Here is a 19,278-nt window from a genome sequence, read left to right as displayed (position 1 = left end):
TGCATCGTACAGTAATTTGTGTCACCAAATACGCGGGTATCTCCAGCTAGGTTATTTATAAATAAGATAGTGCTGTGATTTCCAGCAGGTTATTACATACATGTGTGCACTTTTGTTTGTGGGCACTGTGTGATACAACCGTGTGATAGGGGCAGACAATTTGTGGCTCCTTACCTTTTTGCTGGCACTTTTTCTGCTCCCCAAGGGCATCCACCTGACTGACATCTGTAAAGGTTATTCCTGCTATTTACAATACTGGTAATTTCCAGTGAATGAACATGAAATATTTATTTTGTCTATGAATAGCATGAGATATATGGCTTCTTCCTTCACACTCTATGTGATAGTGACAGGTGGTGTGCAATTTTACCAACAGTCTGACTCAGGCAAATTCCAAACTGTGTGTAACAGGGTTTTTTTGTAATTTTTTGCTTTCCAAGGGCTAATCACCCCAGTTGTCATTACAGAGGGCATATTCCAGCCGTCTCTTGCATAAGCTCCTATTACAGAAAGCAATATACTGTTCCTGTCCAATAAATTTCGGCTAGAAAGTGACAGCTAAACCTACAAGGGATTCGCTATATTGCAATTCAAATATACTAGGTAACATCTCCACCCTCCTGCACCAATCCTTCTACTCTGTACCCTCTCCATTTTCCATCTATCTTCCTTCTGTGAACTCTCATCCACGATTCTGGGGAGCGTGCCCCCTAGGGGGACACGTCTCCTCAGTCTAACGCGGACAGCAGATTCGCACCTATCCAACTGCTGCAACCTCCATCTAACCGCAGCCACCACCCAGTCCCATCTTTAATTCTTTTCTGTAGAGGACTCCATCCCTCCGTTTTCGGTGCACTCTCATTGGTGGCATAGGGTCAAACCTTTCTACGACCATACCCCTGTGCTTACGCCTAATCTCGTCCGATCTTGGAAGCTAAACAAAGGTGGGCTGGGTCAGTACCTAGATGGGCGACCTCTAGGGAATACCCAGTGGAGTAGGAGGTTTTCCTTCCCTGTTAGAAGAACACCAACAGCAATATCACCACTTATACTCTACTTCATTACCTTTGAATCTTCATTCGTCACAATCTACCCAAGATAGTGGTTGATTATCAGAATTTCCTAGTGTGTGGGTTTTCCCACTCACTTACTCAACCCAACGAAGTGTGCATTAATACAAACACAGTTTGTACAGATCTATGGCAGACGGAAGCAGCTTAAGATGTAGCTACCTTCCAATATGCGGTTATTCAGGCATAACTAAGATCTGAACATTTCATTTTTTCAGACATGTGTCCTATAGGTCATGCTGAGTCTCTATGTATCCTAAAGAGCAGGAATAAAGACCACTTTTTTGATTGTTAGGCTTATCTCCTATCTATCAACACTTAGATATCATAATAAGAGTGCGCCCAAACAAGAGTCATAATTCTCTTCTTGTGCATATACAATTGTTTCTTTTTTTGACTCTGGGTGCACCGCCAGACTGACAGATAGGAATTTTCACAAACATTGTCCATTTCTGGCTACTATTTGATTATTAATGTACTTTGAATCTAAGGTCGGTGCAGGATCAAAAACCCCTTCTTTTTTTATATATATGGATGAGCCCGTTGCATCCTGAGAGGACCGAAAGCTTGAGATCGTTTGGTGCCAATCCACTATCTCTCCATCATATCCCTTTGTTATCCTGTGGAACCTGTGTACATAGGAGAAATCAATCGAAAACAGAACAGGTGATCTTTCTTGCGCTTATACTAGATAGCAGCCTTTAGTCCCACAAACAGGAAACCTTCACCGTGGTTTCAACATATCACAACCAACACAGAAAGTGTGAGAGAAAATGGCGCAACTAGACACTTCTAGAGACGTAAAAAAGAATTGCTTACACACTGGTATTTTTAAATACGATAGGTAACGATACACCTTCCCAACATATGGACACTAAAATGATAATAAAAGGACACAGAACATAGTGTAATCCAGTTAAATCAGGTGGTGTTTCTTTTATTCGTTACTGGTCCCACTCACATGGCATAGATGGTATATTTGCATGTAGAAACCATATACATTGTATATAACCGCTTCCACTCCACGGGAATAGGGGCGTGTAGTCTCTGTGTTTTTAACCTGTGTTATGCTGTTTTTTAACCTGTTTGTGAGTGTTTCCATTAAAATATTAGTTCCTTACCTATACACAGACGGTATTGCACTATTTTAATTCTCTTTATTTTAAGTGCTTCTTGGAGACTACACGCCCCTATTCCCGTGGAGTGGAAGCGGTTATATACAATGTATATGGTTTCTACATGCAAATATACCATCTATGCCATGTGAGTGGGACCAGTAACGAATAAAAGAAACACCACCTGATTTAACTGGATTACACTATGTTCTGTGTCCTTTTATTATCATTTTAGTGTCCATATGTTGGGAAGGTGTATCGTTACCTATCGTATTTAAAAATACCAGTGTGTAAGCAATTCTTTTTTACGTCTCTAGAAGTGTCTAGTTGCGCCATTTTCTCTCACACTTTCTGTGTTGGTTACATAGGAGAAATGCCATTATCAATGGTAAGATTTACCATAATGTAGATTTCCACATCAACTTTTAGTTGGATAGGAGCCAAGAGTGTTTTTAAAGATTTGTTTTTCTAAAAACAAATTCAGGTTTTGATGGTAAAATATCATATAGAACAGGATCACTTCTAAGCATATGGAAATTATGTTTAATTATATTTTTTATCTTATTCGACCTTCAATTAAAATTTAAGATAAATGTCCATTCCTTACTATTGACTTTCCCACAGACGAACTGTGCTTTATCCTAAGGCTCATCCTTAGGATAAAGCAAAGTTCGTCTGTCAATCGCCATTACTTCTTTCAGAGCCCTATCTAATAAATATTGTGGATACTCCTTGTTTTTAAAGCTTTCTAATAGAATGTTGGCTTGATCCAAAAAGGATGATAGTAACATAGTAACATAGTATCTGAGGTTGAAAAAAGACAATTGTCCATCGAGTTCAACCTATTTGTGGTCTCCTACGCATGATGATTTGACTAAAATTTCTGACTGATGCTGCTGTCAGCCGTTGCATTTTATCCCTATTTATAGTAACTATAATGCATGACTATGCACCATACCCCTGGATATCCTTATCCATTAGGAATTTATCTAACCCATTCTGAAAGGTGTTGACAGATTCCGCCATTACAACTCCCTCGGGCAGGGAATTCCAAACACATATTGTCCTTACCGTGAAAAAGCCTTTACGACGTATTGTGCAGAATCTCCTCTCCTCTAACCTGAGCGAGTGTCCACGAGTCCTCTGTGTTGATCTAACCAAAAACAGGTCCCGCGCAAGCTCTGTGTATTGTCCCCTTATATATTTGTAGATGTTGATCATATCCCCTCTTAGTCTCCGCTTTTCCACTGTAAACATGCCTAGTCTTTTAAGCCTTTCCTTGTATTCCATCGTCTTCATACCCTTAATTAGTTTGGTCACCCTCCTCTGTACCTTTTCAAGCTCCAGGATATCCTTTTTGTAGTACGGTGCCCAGAATTGTACACAGTATTCAAGCTGTGGCCTCACTAGTGATTTACTTAACGGGAGTATAATACTCTCGTCCCTAGCATCAATACCCCGTTTTATGCATGCTAATATCTTATTAGCCTTTTTTGCTGCAGTCCTACTTTGGGTACTACTGCTTAGCTTGCTATCTATGAGGACACCTAAGTCCTTTTCCAGAACAGAATCCCCTAATTTTACCCCATTTAGTAGGTAGGTGTAATTTTTGTTCTTGTTACCACAGTGCATTACCTTACACTTGTCTGTGTTGAAGCGCATTCTCCATTTGGCTGCCCATGCTTCTGATTTAACTAAGTCGTTCTGAAGAGACTCGGCATCTTCCTCTGTATTTATAGCCTTACACAATTTGGTATCATCTGCAAAAATTGACACCATGCTCTCTAGACCTTCTGTTAGGTTGTTAATGAAAATATTGAACAATAGCGGTCCTAATACTGAGCCTTGCGGCACACCACTTAGCACTTCAGTCCAAGTTGAAAAAGATCCATTAACCACAACGCGCTGCTCCCTATTATCTAACCAGTTTTTGACCCAAGTGCATATTGTGCTTCCTAGCCCTGATTCTTGTAGCTTGTAGATAAGTCTCATGTGTGGTACAGTATCGAACGCTTTGGCAAAGTCTAAAAAGATTCCATCCACGTCTTTACCCTGATCTAGGTTTGTGCTTACTGTTTCATAAAGGCCAAGTAAGTTGGTTTGACAGGATCTGTCCTTCATAAACCCATGTTGATTCCTTTTAATGACCTTATTGACTTCAAGGAACTTCTGAATACTATCTCTTAGAATACCTTCCAATACTTTCCCCACTATAGATGTAAGACTAACTGGTCTATAATTACCTGGTTCAGCTTTACTTCCCTTTTTGAATATATGCACTACTTCCTCTATGTGCCAGTCTTTGGGAACCATACCTGATATAACTGAATCCTTAAAGATCAAAGATAGCGGTTTTGCCAGTTCAGAGTGAAGCTCCATTAGAACCCTTGATGAATACCATTGGGCCCTGGTGATTTATTAATCTTTAAATGTTTTAATCGGCCACAGACTACTTCCTCGCTTAAATAAGTACCTATCAGTGTGATATTCTCATTATTGAGATTGTGTGTCAGTCCCTGAATTGGGTCCTCTTTAGTGAATACTGTTGAAAAAAACTCATTTAGTGTGTCCGTTATGTCATTATAATTTTTGCTTAAGACTCCCAACTTGTCTTTTAATGGGCCTGTACTCTCCTTCTTTAATCTCTTGCTATTAATGTATTTAAATAATTTTTTGGGATTCGCTTTGCTTTCCTTTGCTACTAGTTTTTCAGTTTCTACTTTAGCAGCTCTTATTTCCTTTTTGCAAATTTTTATTACATTTCTTATAGTGCTGAAATGACTCTGCTTCCCCGTCAGATTTGTATTTTTTAAATGCTCGCCTTTTCTTGCCCATACGTTCCTTAATCTTTTTGTTATTCCACATCGGTTTATGATTTTTATTCCTTTTTTTGCTACTCATATGAATAAATTTGAGTGTATTTTTAGCTAGCATGAATTTTAGTACCTCCCATTTCTCCGTAGTATTTTTTCCTAAAAACAAACCTTCCCATTCAATATCCCTGAAAAATACCCTCATCTTTTCAAAATTTGCTTTGCTAAAGTTTAAAGTCCTAGTTGAGCCTGTATAGGGCTGTTTGTGGAAACTGATATTGAATGTGACCATATTGTGGTCGCTGTTTCCTATGGGTTCCCCTACTATAATACCTGATACCAAATCCCCATTGTTTGTTAATACCAGGTCTAAGATTGCATTGTACCTAGTTGGTTCCTCAATTAGTTAGACTAAGTAGTTATCATTAAGTGTGTTTGAAAACATATTGCCCCTAGCAGATATCACATGAATTTTTTTTCCTGTTTATCTCTGGATAGTTAAATTCTCCCATCACTACTATGTCTCCTATTCCTGCTGCTCTTTCAATTTGCTTTAGTAACAATTCCTCATCAGATGCGTTGATACCAGGCGGCCTATAGCATACACCCAATACTAACTTTTTTATTCCTTTTTCCCCGCATTCAATTTCTACCCATAATGTCTTGACAGTGTCTACAGTCCCCTCCTGAATATCTTCCCGTACATCAGGTTTTAAAAACAGCTTTACGTAAAGACACACCCCTCCACCCTTTTTATAAAGTCTGTCTCTCCTAAACAGTGTATAGCACTCTAGATTGACTCCATTCATGAGATTCATCCCACCAAGTTTCAGTAATGCCTATAATATCATACTGTTTGCTTGCTGCAAGTATTTCTAGTTCACCCTTTTTACCAGTAATGCTTCTGGCGTTTACATACATACAACTAAGATAAGTATTTTCCCTTGCGTTAGGGACATCTTTCACCTTATGTAGCAAGGATGACCTGTAATCGTCATTGGTTAGTGCTTTGGTAAAATTTATTTCAGTACCCATGTTAGTAACCTTACCGCCTGCTCTTACCCTCCCTCCAACTTCTCCCCCATTTCGTTTACTACCGCCATCCTCACTTTTCTCACTGCATGACCCATAGTTTCTAGCTAAACCCTCCCCCCAGGCTCCTAGTTTAAAATCTCCTACAACCTTCTAACCATCCTTCCCCCCAGCACCGCTGCCCCCTCCTCAGTCAGGTGCAATCCGTCACGACAAAACAGATGGCGCCTGACTGAGAAATCCGCCCAGTGTTCCAGGAACACAAACCCCTCTTTCCTGCACCAATCCCTAAGTCACACATTTACCTCCCTAATCTCCCTCTGCCTCCCTGGACTAGCGCGTGGCACGGGTTATAATTCCGAGAAAATTACCTTAGATGTCCTTGCCTTCAGTTTCTTTCCTAAGTCCCAATAGTCTTTCTTAAGGACATCCCACCTTCCGCTAACTTTGTCATTGGTGCCGACATGCACCAAGACCGCCGGGTCTTTGCCAGCCCCTCCCAACAATCTATCTACCCGGTCCGCGATGTGGCGTATCCGAGCACCAGGGAGAAAACAGACTGTACGGTGATCACGGTCGTGGTAGCAGATTGCCCTATCTGCCTTCCTGATGATAGAATCCCCTACCACCACCATCTGACTAGGTACCTCTCTATCTTTTATCCCAACCGCACCAGAGTGACCGCACCTCTGGATGCTAGAGGGAGCAGTCTCCTCTGGAACCGTCATTTCTTCACTATCATCATCCGATTCCTCGTCCAATCGGGCAAATTTGTTCGGGTTTGATAGTTCGGAGATGTCATGCCTCCCCCTCTTTTTCTTCCTTCTAACTGTTACCCAACTGGCTACCTGATCATAATCCTCTTCTACCAGTGACCCCTCCTGCAACTCCTCCACCGTTCTGTCTAAACTACGCTCGAGATTGTGAATCTCCCTCAGTCGCGTAACGGTTTGCTCTAGATCAGTTACCTGGGCTTCCAGGGCAACAGTTCCCACACACCTCATGCAGATGTAATCACACTGGGCCGGTAGCTCCAGGTGTGCATACATATTGCACGACATGCACTGAGTGAGGTCCCCAATCACAGCCCCTCCCATATTGTTTGTAAGGTCTAACTCCCTGTTACTCTCAAAGAAAAAGCAGCAAAAATAAAAAGTAGAAGACTTATACAATAATTTAGCTGGCTTATACTTATCTATCTTTGTGTGGTTCTTGGTCCGTCACTTTTATGCAGCCGTAGTGCTCTCTCCTGCGGCACGTATACTCCACTTAGCAGTTGCAGTTGTTCCAGCTCACTGCACCTCCTTTTCACGCGGCTCCCAGCTCCTGCTAATAAAAAAAAAAAAATCCCCTCACACACGCACAATCACAGCCCCTCTGCTACTCCAAGTAAGAGACCCTCTCACTCACTCACAAGGTCAGCCCCTTGCAGCCTCACCAGAAGTTTAATGGTACTGCAAATGTGTGTTCCTGATTGTGTATTATAAAACTCACCTTTTTCTGTATTCTAACTCACCTCTTTGCTGTTTAAAACTCACACTTAGAAATCCAAGCAGCACTTAAAAAAGACAAGCCCACAGATCAAGCTCCACAGAGTCTAGTCACTGCTTATATAGGCTCAGCCAGCTGTTTTAGTCAGCCCCTCCTCATAATGTCGAAGAACAATTTCTCCTCAACCTAAGAAGTTGGCCTTTCTGTATATTATTCTTCCAGGCTGTGTAGTGAGCACTTTTGTAATTTAAATACGCATTACTACCAACTTCTTTAGTAAAATTAGACATTTGAATTTGGTTATCTATTATCTCCAGGGTTATGTCCAGAAAATTAATCTTGGGAGGATGAAAATTAGATGTGAAGGTTAAATTATATGTGATGGTGTTGAGAAAATTAACAAAACTTGTGAACGTGTCGAGAACCCCATCCCAAATCATAAAAATATTGTCTATGTATCAGCCACAGAGGACCAGGTGCACGCCATGCCCGCCCCTCCATATTAACTCCTCCTCCAATTCACCCATATATAGGTTTGTATAACTCGGAGCGAACCTGATCCCCATGGCCGTGCCCATAATTTGAAGATAAAACGTGTTAGAGTAAAGAAAATAGTTGTGTGAAAGAATAAACTGAATAGAATCCAAAATAAACTACCTGTGTCTCTCAGTGAGGTCCCCATCATGGTCCATAGCATTTGCGACTGCCTGCACCGCCAATCCATGTGGGATGTTGGTGTACAGGCCATTCACATTCAGGATCGCAAATGATTATGAAGATTTCCAACTGATATTTTGTATAAGTTGTAACAAATGCATAGTAACTTGTATGTGGGACCTCAACTGGAAGACATGGGGATGTAAACAACTGTCAACGTAGGCTGGAAGGAAAGTGAGAGAGTTGACACCTGAAATAATAGGATGTCTCGGCGGTGAAGTGAGAGACTTGTGAATTGTTGGCAAATTATATATATATTTTTTTTATTTATTATCAGTTTCTTATATAGCGCAGCATATTCCGTTGCGCTTTACAATTAGAACAACAGTTATAGAACAAAACAGGGCAAAGACAGACAGACAGAGAGACTTAGAGGTAGGAAGGCCCTGCTCGTAAGCTTACAATCTATAGGGAAATAGGAATTGATAAACAAGGATAGATGCTACCTGTTACATAATGGTCCACCAGATTGCTAGGTTCTTAATGGTTGCATGGTATGATCACCCAGCAATGTTGGAAGACAAAATGTGAGGTTTTGTGGACTGTACAGAGAGGATGTAACTGGATAAGGAAGCATTGAAGGTTATGTGGGTGGGTTTGGAATTTGGTAAACTTGTCTGAAGAGATTAGTTTTCTGGGAGCGTTTAAAGGTTTGGAGACTAGAGGAGAGTCTTATTGTGCATGGGAGGGTATTCCACAGAGTGGGTGAAGCAAGGGTAAAGTCCTGTATTTTTGAGTGGGAACAGGTAATACATGTGGATGAGAGGCACAGATCTTGTGCAGAGCAGAGAGGTCTGGTAGGGAGATATTTTGAGATGAGTGAGGAGATGTATGATGGTGCAGTTTGGTTAATAGCCTTGTATGTAAGTATTTTACATTTAACACGGTAGAATACCGGTAACCAATGGAGGGGCTGACAGAGCGGATCAGCAGATGAAGAACGTCTAGCAAGAAAGATTAGCCTAGCAGCTGCATTTAAAATGGATTGTAGTGGTGAGAGCCTATGTTTGGGAAGACCAGTAAGGAGAATATTACAATAATCAATGCGGGACATGATAAGTGCATGGATTAGAGTTTTGCAGTGTCTTGTATAAGATAAGGGCGTATTTTGGATATGATTTTAAGGTGTATGTAACATGATTTAGAAACAGATTGAATGTGTGGAACAAAGGACAGTTCAGAGTCAAGGGTGATACCTAGGCAACAAGATTGTGGATTCGGGTGGATAGTGGCATTGTCAACAGTTATGGAGATATCAGGTTGGTAACTACTCTTGGCTGGTGCAAAAATAATTAATTCTGTTTTGGAAATGTTGAGTTTGAGGTGGCAAGATGACATCCAAGATGAAATGGCAGACAGGAATCCAGTGACACGAGCCAATACAGATGGTGATAAATCTGTGGAGGATAGGTAGATTTGAGTATCATCAGTGTACAAATGATACTGAAATCCGAAGGAGCTGATTAGTTTACCAAGACATGAGGTATAGATTGAGAACAGCAGATGACCTAGGACTGAGCCTTGCAGTACTCCAACTGAAAGAGGTAGAGAAGAGGAGGTAGAATCAGAGAAGTGAAAACTGAAAGAGCAATTTGATAGGCAGGATCAGAACCAAGTAAGGGCTGTGTCCTGAAGACCTAGGGATTGTAGTGTTTGTATGAGAAGAGAGTGGTCAACAGTGTCAAAAGCAGCAGAGAGATCTAGAAGACTTAGAAGTGTGTATTGGCCTTTAGATCTAGCAGTGACTAGATCGTTCACTAATTTGGTCAGTGCAGTCTCTGTGGAGTGTTGGGCACGAAAACCTGACTAAAGTGGGTCCAATAAGTTGTGGGAGTTAAGAAAGTGTGTAAGGCGAGTGTAGGCAAGTCTCTCAAGTAGCTTGGAGGGACCTGGTAGCTGAGAAATGGGACGGTAGTTAGAGAGTGTGTTTGGGTCAGAGTTGTGTTTTTTTAGAATGGGAGTAATCACTGCATGTTTAAACAGAGAAGGAAAGATACCAGTAGAAAGGGAGAGATTTTAGTTAAGGTTGGGATAAGTTAAGGTTTTAGTTAAGGTTGGGATAAGCACAGGAGACAAAGTTTTACTGACCTGTGAGGGTATAGGATCAAGAGGAGAGTTAGTGGAGTAAGAGGATGAAGAGTGTTGATACTACTTCTTCACTTGTGGGATCAAATGAAGAGAAAGTGCCAGAGGGTTCAGGTAGGGAATTAAGCAGGTCACTGGCTGAGTTAGAGCATACCATTTCATCTCGGATTTTATAAATCTTATCCTTGAAGTAGAAAGAAAGTTCTTATGAATTGATAGTAGCAAGTGAGGGAGGTCAGGGAGGGTAAAAAAGTGATTTAAATGTATTAAAAAGTCGCTTGGGGTTTGTGGCATGATAAGAGATGAGAGATTGGAAATATGCTTGTTTGGCAGTGTCCAGGGCCTGACGATAGGAGTGGTAGGTAGTCTTAATGTGAGAAAGTCACTTGGATTCTGAGATTTCCGCCACTGATGTTCTACTTTGCGTACAGTTTTTGTAGGTGTCTTGTTGATTTTGAGTGCCATGGTTGGCATCTAAGCCTATGCGGAGTGTGATGGGTAGCTGGAGCCAATTCATCAAGGGCACTCTTTAGGGTCTGGTGCAGGTGGGATACAGCAGTGTCAGGTGTGGTAAATGTAGAGATTGGTAAGAGAAGTTGTTGCAGAGAAGTGGAAAGTTGTTGAAAATGTATATTGTTAGTATTTCTGTGGGTTAGAGGAGGTTTGCTTGGTTTTAGTGTCATAGAATTTAGAGTAATAGAAGAAATTGTGAAGGTGATCAGGTTGTGATCAGAGAGAGGGAAGAAGTGTTTATGAATTCGGAAACTGAGCAGAGCCTGGTGAACACAAGATCAAGGCAGTGGCCCTCCTGGTGAGTAGAGGAGTCAGACCATTGGGTGAGGCCAAGAGAGGAGGTTAGAGAGAGGAGTTTGGAGGCATGAATAGATTGTGAACTATCAAGAGCTATATTGAAATTGCCCATAATGATGGAGGAGATGTCAGAGGATAAAAAGTGTGGGAGCAAGGCAGAAAAATCTTATAGAAATTGTTGTTTGGGTTGCCCAGGAGGGCGATAGATAGCTGCAACATGCAGAGAGAAGGGGGGAAAATAGACGTTATGGTAAGAACTTACCGTTGATAACGTGATTTCTCCTATGTCCACAGGTATCCACAGGATAACATTGGGATATGCCGGAGCGACAGCGGAAATGGCACCAAACGGTCACGAGCTTTCTGGCCTCCCAGGATGCATCGCGGCTTCTCCATATAATCCCGCCCACTGACTCAGTCAAATCAGTTATTTTCACAGCAATTTAGGCAGGAGCATCAGGTAGCAACCTATTCAGGCGATAAGAACACTTATGCACACCCTTCCATGCAAGAGGGATGAGGTTTAGTGATTGAAAAGATCCTCAAATCAGGTGCGTCAGGGTGGGACCCCTGTGGATACCTGTGGACATAGGAGAAATCACTTTATCAATGGTAAGTTCTTACCATATTTCTCCGATGGGTCCACAGGTTATCCACAGGATACCAATGGGATTCCCAAAGCCAGTTTTAGTGGTGGGGATGCTCCTGATTAGACAGGAGAACCTTTTGCCCGAATTCAGCGTCATGAGAGGCAAAAGTATCCATGGCATAATGTCTAATGAAAGTGTTAATGGAAGACCATGTGGCTGCCTTACAAATCTGTTCTGCTGAAGCACCATGTTGTACTGCCCATGAATGACCTACCTTATGTGTAGAGTGAGCAGAGACATAAGCTGGAGCAGGGAGATCAGCAACGAGAATAATCTTCTGAAATTACCAATCGGAGCCATCTTGACAGCGTCTGTTAACTAGCAGGCCATCCTCTTCTATGAAATCCGTAGAGGATGAAGAGAGAATCTGTCTTTCTGATGGCACTAGTACGATCTACGTAGATTTTTAACGCTCGGTTTATTGGACGTGGTGTCCAGCGCCGCTTCTCCCGATACCTGAAAAGCTGGGACTACAATTTCCTCGTTAAGGGGAAACTTTGAAACCACCTTCGGAAGATAACCAGATCTAGTTCTGAGAATTGCCTTATCTAGGAAAAAAATTAGAAAAGGAGACTTACACGACAGTACTCCTAAATCTGACACTCTTCTAGCTGACGCCATTGCCAGTAGAAAGTGCACTATAGCCGTTAACCATTTAAGATTTGCTCTCTTAAGTGGTTCAAACGGAGGTCCCTGAAGGATTTTAAGAACCAGATTCAAATCCCAGGGAGCTGCAGGAGGAACAAATGGAGGTTGAATGTGTACAACTCCCTGAAAGAAACTACGCACATCCTGTAAGTGCTGATACTTGAACCCTCAAGGAAGCTACTTTCAACCCCTTATCCAATCCTGCTTGAAGAAAATCCAAAATCCTTGATACTTTAAAAGATCTTGGATTCAAACTTTTTTCACTACACCAATGAATATAGACTTGCCATATTCGATGATAAATACGAGCTGAAGAAGGCTTTCTTGCTCTAAGCATAGTTTGAATTACTTGTTTTGAAAATCCTCTAGCTTCTAGGATAGAGGTTTGAACAGCCAAGCCGTCAAAGACAGACGTTTCAGATGGCTGTGATAACAAGGACCCTGCATTAGCAGATCTGGACGTTGAGGGAGCAGTATTGGTGCTTCCATGGACATCCTTTGTAGATCTGTGTACCAATGCCTTCTGGGCCAAGCTAGAGCTATTAGAATTATGGTTCCCTTTGCTTGCTTTATTTTCCTCACTACTCTGGGTAACAGGGAGATTGGAGGAAACAGATATGCCAGATGAAATTTCCAATTCACTGACAGTGCATCTACAAGGATTGCTCCGGGATCCTTTGTTCTTGATCCGCATATTGGAACCTTGTTGTTCGGACGAGACGCCATGAGATCTATCTCTGGCAGATCCCTTCTGTTTACTAGAGTCTGAAACACTTGTGGGTGTAATGCCCATTCTGTTTCCTGAATGGAGTGTCGACTGAGAAAATCCGCTTCCCAGTTCAGTACTCCTGGAACAAACACTGCTGACAATGCTGGAAGATGGAGCTCTGCCCACTTTAGTATGCGAGTTACTTCCTCCATCAGTCTTTTGCTGTGAGTTCCTCCCTGATGATTGAGGTACGCTACCGCTGTTGCATTGTCTGAGCCGATCTGGACTGGTCTTTCATGAAAACTGTCCTTTGCCTGAACTAGAGCCATATAAATGGCCCTTATTTCTAACAGATTTATTGGCAGGCGACTTTCCCTAATTGTCCATTTTACCTGGAACCAAAGGCTTTCGAGCACCACTCCCCTGCCCTGAAGACTGGCATCTGTTGTCAGGACTTGCCATTCCTTTATCCAAGAGGGTCTCCCCTTGTTTAAATGGTCCCTCTGTAGCCACCAAGCTGGAGACCTTCTTACATTTACCGGAAACTTTATCATCTGTTTTTTTATTGTCTGATGATTTCCGTTCCATTTGGTCAGAATAAGGTGCTGTAGAGGTCTGGAGTGGAATTGTGCATATTCCACCATGTCGAAGGTTGACACCATCAGACTCAACAGTCTCATTGCTGCATGGGCTGAAATTGTTTGAGTGTGCAACGACTCCTGAGTCATGACCTGCACCTTGGATGTCTTTTTCTCTGGAAAGAAAATTTTCTGTAGACCTGAATCCAATATGGCCCCCAAATGAACCATCCGTTGTGACGGATTCAGAGACAACTTTTCCCAGTTTATGAGCCACCCGTGTCTTTGTAGACAAACTACTGTCTGTTGAAGGTGGCTCAAAAGTCATTCCTGTGAATGTGCTAGGATTAAAAGGTCGTCAAGGTATGGAAATATTGTTATCCCCTTCTTGAGGAGATAAGCTGCCATAACCACCATAATTTTGGTAAATACCCTGGGTGCTGTTGCTAGCCGGAGGGCAAAGCTTGGAACTGAAAATGTTGCTGGAGGATGGCAAACCTGAGGTAACATTGATGAGACCGTGCTATGGGCACATGTAGGTAAGCATCCTGTATATCCAGAGATACCATGTAATCTCCTGGTTCCATGGCCAAAACTATGGAGCGTAATGTTTCCATGTGGAACCTTGGAATCCAAATGTATTTGTTAAACATTTTGAGATTGAGAATTGGTCAGAATGGCCCATTTGACTTCTGAATCAAAAACAGATTGGAGTAAAAACCCTGTACCCGTTGCAACGGGGGTACTGGGATAATTACACCAGACTGAAGCAATTTCTGAACTGCTTCTTGCAGGGCGTTGGCCTTCGACTCTGTATGAGATGGGCTGGTGCAAAAAAAACCTTTGAGGAGTGATAAAGCTAAATATTTATCTTACTTAAAACCCTTTAAAAGGTCAAAGAACACAGTACGCTATTGGCGTATGAATTACCGTAAGGGTACGCACGTTGCGTAACAATCGCTCAGCCGTAGTCGAGACGCTCAAGCGTCACGTTCGCTTACGGCCAAGAGATCACAGGCAGGCACGCTATTGGCTGCCGACTAACGTGATGGATCGCTATTAGTGTAGCGGACGCTCGGGACCACGAGGAGATCACCAGCGGCGCAGACGCTCACAAAGTTAAACCTTTATAACTATACCATAAACAATGTATTGTGCAGTAAACTTTGGTGTAGTGGTAGAGAGTAAATGTAACACAGTGTAACCTTATTAACTTAAAAGCTGTTCGAGCGTCTCCGACGCTCTGAGTATACTTAGAAATATAAGAAATACACAGATACCGATCTTAGGGTCTAACGCCTTATATGAATGTTATTTGCAAAAGAATAAAACAATACAAGTCATACACTACCAATATAACATAGACTAACTAACCAGATAACTACACATGAAATACAATAATGGTACAATAATACTTTAAGAGGAAAATAGAGAGAAAAGGGGAGAAGAGAGAGAGAGATATGGATCACAATAACAATAAAGACAATATGGTTGCAGAGAAGCTTACACGTGTGAGGAACAATCGCTGCGCAGTTAGTCAATGCTGAGAATCTTTGTGGAGAAAATACTTGAGCTTACCCATACTGGCTGTCCCTATATACACAACCCTACAATACCGCATGGGACAGAAGCTAGACTCCATTTTGGGAAACCTCCCATGATTCCAAAGACTGCAACACATGGTTGAAAGGGGGAGGGGAAAACACCCAGCAGCAGCCATTTTACTCAAACCAACTAATCTTATTCCACATTCCAATCCAACTTCCTAGAACCATCTTATTCAATTTCACATTCCAAACAAACTTCCTAGAACCATCTTATTCAATTTCACATTCCAAACAAACTCAGTATCTCAATAACCAGAGCATATGGTATGCTGGCTATGCGATATGAATCATCACAAGACCAGATCACAATGTAACCACACATATCAGCCTGCCATTGCTACAAGCACATGACTACAGTAACAAAAGGAAGTATGTTTTGACTTCAAACCTTCAGCAAGATGCATCATGTAAAACTACTACTATAATCTGTTATAAATCACCATCCATAAATGTAAACCAGGAATGCTATGCTACAGATTGTCTACTGTTCCAATTCATTACAGATTTCATAGAGTATTATCACCAACACATAACAATCCCACAACTACACAAGCCTCCTTAACCTTAAGCCATTTGTATCTCCAAACCAAACCACTCTATACCAATCACTTCACAACTACTCTACCTCAAACACATATCTAAACAATTATATGCCATTAAGCCATGTGAATTCTATACTTAGCCTTTCTCTTGGTAGTCAGTCCTGGGGATAGGCCAGCCATGCTTCTGGGCGCCATGTAGCTGTGGGAGTAGCTACAGTATATCTGTCCTCTCAGGCCCCCAGCAACTGAACACCTCTCTCTCTAGCCAGCAACAACTTTCCTGTTTTTCCTAGTTCCTGGGGGAGGGGTCTCTCTTGCTTTGTATATGCTGATCAGGTTCAGCCCTGAAATCTGGCAAAAGGGTTGGCTTGATCATTCATTGTTCTAACAAAGTGATCTTCGCTTTTATACATATAATCATATCTATCCGCTGCAATGTCCCACAACTTCACAACAAGTATCAAATTAATCTACACATCAATCTGCTTGTTTCAATATTAAACATGACGGGTTTATCTGGTTCGGTTCAAATAATACACATTCATGACATTAATTCATTAGCTAATTTTAAATCTCCATGATGTCTGGTGCTTGATATTATTATAATTATGTACTGTATGAAATAAGTGTCGAATCCATCTCTGTGCCATGTCCGAGTAAATGCGTGTGTTACCATATATTGCTGTGCTCGCTGCGCATATTTGCAAGTATAGCGACTTAAATGTGTGCAGTTTGTATGTTCTCTCTATGTAATATTTTTGACTTTGACAGTCCACCCTTTGGCAGTCACCAATAACTGCCACTTCCTAAAACATTTCAAAAAGAGAAAAATATATGTCATATGTAAATACATTTCTATGATTGGGTAAGGGAGGAGAGAAGAAGGTGGGAAAAAGGTATGACCTAGTGAGATAGCAGAAGCATGTGTGTATGAATCCATGTTTGGGGGGTCATGTATCATCGTGCCGTACGTGTTTTAAATCAAGCTTCGAGGTATTGTGAAGTATACATTTGAATTCCTTCTTATCCCGTATTAAGGGTCTGTGGATGGGCTGTCAAACTTTACCGAGCTCGTTTCGGTTTTTAGTTGCAACAAAATGGGGGAGCACATTTTAGTTGATGATACATGAATGGGGGGATATGTGATTGCTGATATCTGTGCCTGTATTCCCTATCGACTATGTGTGTGCTTTACCCGAAGGTTGTAGAGATGAAGATAAGACACAATTATGGTAAATGCAGTGGTATTCTATGTCAGGTTAATGAACATTTGTCGGCTGAAGTCTTGTCTGGTGTCTGTTGAATGCAGTCTTCTTTGTGCTTTTGCCAAAAAGGTGCGAGCAAAAGCTTTGTCAATGTCCATAGACTTACAAAAGTGTTGGGCTAGCGTAAATTTTAAAATTTCTAGGGAAACTGGGGGTCTATGGCATAGTTCATCAATTATCTATGTATAAGGTTGTCAAAACTTCTTCTTTAATCCATCTGTTGTCTGTATACAGGATCGTCAAATTCCTCGTCCAAGTGGGTCTTTTTACCTTGGAGAAAACGGAGAAACAGGTGAAAGAAACGGACCGTATAATCGCATTTTCATCACATCATTGTCTCTACCGTTGGGTCATAAATCAAATCCATTGGAATTACAATTTCCTCACTTCTTAGACTCATTACCCTGGTACTACGTTTGCACTTCATTAAAGCCTGACCGCATCTAAATATCAAGCCAATCGATATGACAACACCCAAGATACATAGAAGAAACTTCCCTACATCCATTATGACTCTTTGAGCCCATTCTCCTAAACCAGAGAACCAATTTCGCGGGTTCAACCATGACACCCAACCAGTCAGCTCATTACCCACAGCAGCAAGGGTCAGATTGTGTCTCCTGCGAAATTCCCACTTTAATTGGAGAATGTCGTCCATCTTTTGATCTATGACCTCGACCGGATCCTCGGTACTATTTGTGATATATGTGCAGCATTTCACGCCGTACTGCGTTGCCAGTGTGACACAATATCCACCTGTCACTGCTGTGAGATAATTAAGAACCATTCTATGCTGAACCAGTTCTGTTTTATAAGCTTGAAGCTCCCTTCCGGTGTATCTAAAAGTGTCATCATACATTTCTGTGATATTGTCTAACAAATTTGCAAGCGCAGATATGTATCTATAGTTCATCACTCCTCTAGCGGTGCGAGTGAAATCTAGTGCAAGTAGAACCTGAATCCCGGTGGATTCATGGATCATGTCAGAGGCCAAATGCTCTGTCCTTTCTGTCAGTTGCCTTTTAACTACGTGCTCGTAATGAGTGTGAGTATAAGGAGCTTGGGCACCACGGTGTATATCTTTCATTTTGGCATGTGATACAGTCATTACTTCAGGCAGTACTTTTCCAATATAACACAATCCTTCAGAGTTTGGGTCAAGCCACTTATACGCCTTCCTCCCGCATATGAAATATGCATCATCGGGGAGAACATATGGGACGGAGTAGGACATAACCATATTACACATCCTCCATGTGAAATTTCCTACCCCTAATTCTCCCATCTGTCTAGTACACGTATCAGTTTGTATGATATGTGCACAGTATCCTGGTGATACTTCTCCAACTCTCGTAATCCTACTTCCTAGGGTATACCTATATCGGAAAGATTTTTCTCTACTGGCTATGTGGCCTATAAGCTCTGTATCTGTAGGCATTCTATCTGCCCTATATGAAAAGGTCATGGTTTGGTTACTCCATGACACTTCCCAATTTCCCGGCTTTCGGGGATTGGTAATGTTAAAACATATTAGGGATCTATCCACATGATATTGGTGGAGTTTCAAACTAGGAGGACTGGAGATATTAAACCTCCTGTCCACCGGTCTCCCACCCTTTAGCTCAAGTACCTCCCCTACCGTTAAAGGAAATGGAACTAGCCCTGATTTGCTATGACCTTGAGGTACTTGAGAGCATACCCAACAATCTGTTTGATTTAACACACTACCCACTAAGGAGTGATAGTCACTTCAATGGATGCCGGTCCATGTTCATGTTAAAACTGGACTGACATTTCTTGATGCACCCATCCTCAACTATCACAGTGTCTACAGATACAGTTTTCTTCAGCTAACAATCCTTCACAATTCCTTCTATTGTCAATGCTGTCGGATCATTTTCTGATACTCGCCTTTACTTGTTGGTTAAGTTGTTCTTGGAAATTTACACCTCCGTCTCAGTCATCAGAACCTTTCTGGATCCTTTCTCGACCTCACTGGTACTCTCACCGAAACAGACTGCTCTGGTCAACATCATGGTCAACAGGAAAATCCGGATCACAGTCTCTTGGGGCGAGTCCATCTTACAGGAGGAGAAAAGGAGAAATTTGTAATGGGGGTACAGGAAAACAGTTTGAGGGGGAGAGA

The 19,278-nt window shown here is 41.7% G+C and overlaps 1 pseudogene; it reads left to right on the top strand.

Moving 5' to 3' along the window:
* Nucleotides 1–883: 883 nt before the first annotated feature.
* On the top strand, nt 884–1,002 carry LOC134964105 (5S ribosomal RNA; annotated as a pseudogene).
* The last annotated feature ends 18,276 nt before the right edge of the window (nt 1,003–19,278 follow it).

The sequence above is a fragment of the Pseudophryne corroboree genome, chromosome 9 (genome assembly GCF_028390025.1).
Source record: "Pseudophryne corroboree isolate aPseCor3 chromosome 9, aPseCor3.hap2, whole genome shotgun sequence".
Taxonomy (NCBI): domain Eukaryota; kingdom Metazoa; phylum Chordata; class Amphibia; order Anura; family Myobatrachidae; genus Pseudophryne; species Pseudophryne corroboree.
The sequence above is the reverse complement of the archived record's forward strand: the minus strand, read 5'-3'. Positions and strand labels throughout refer to the sequence as shown.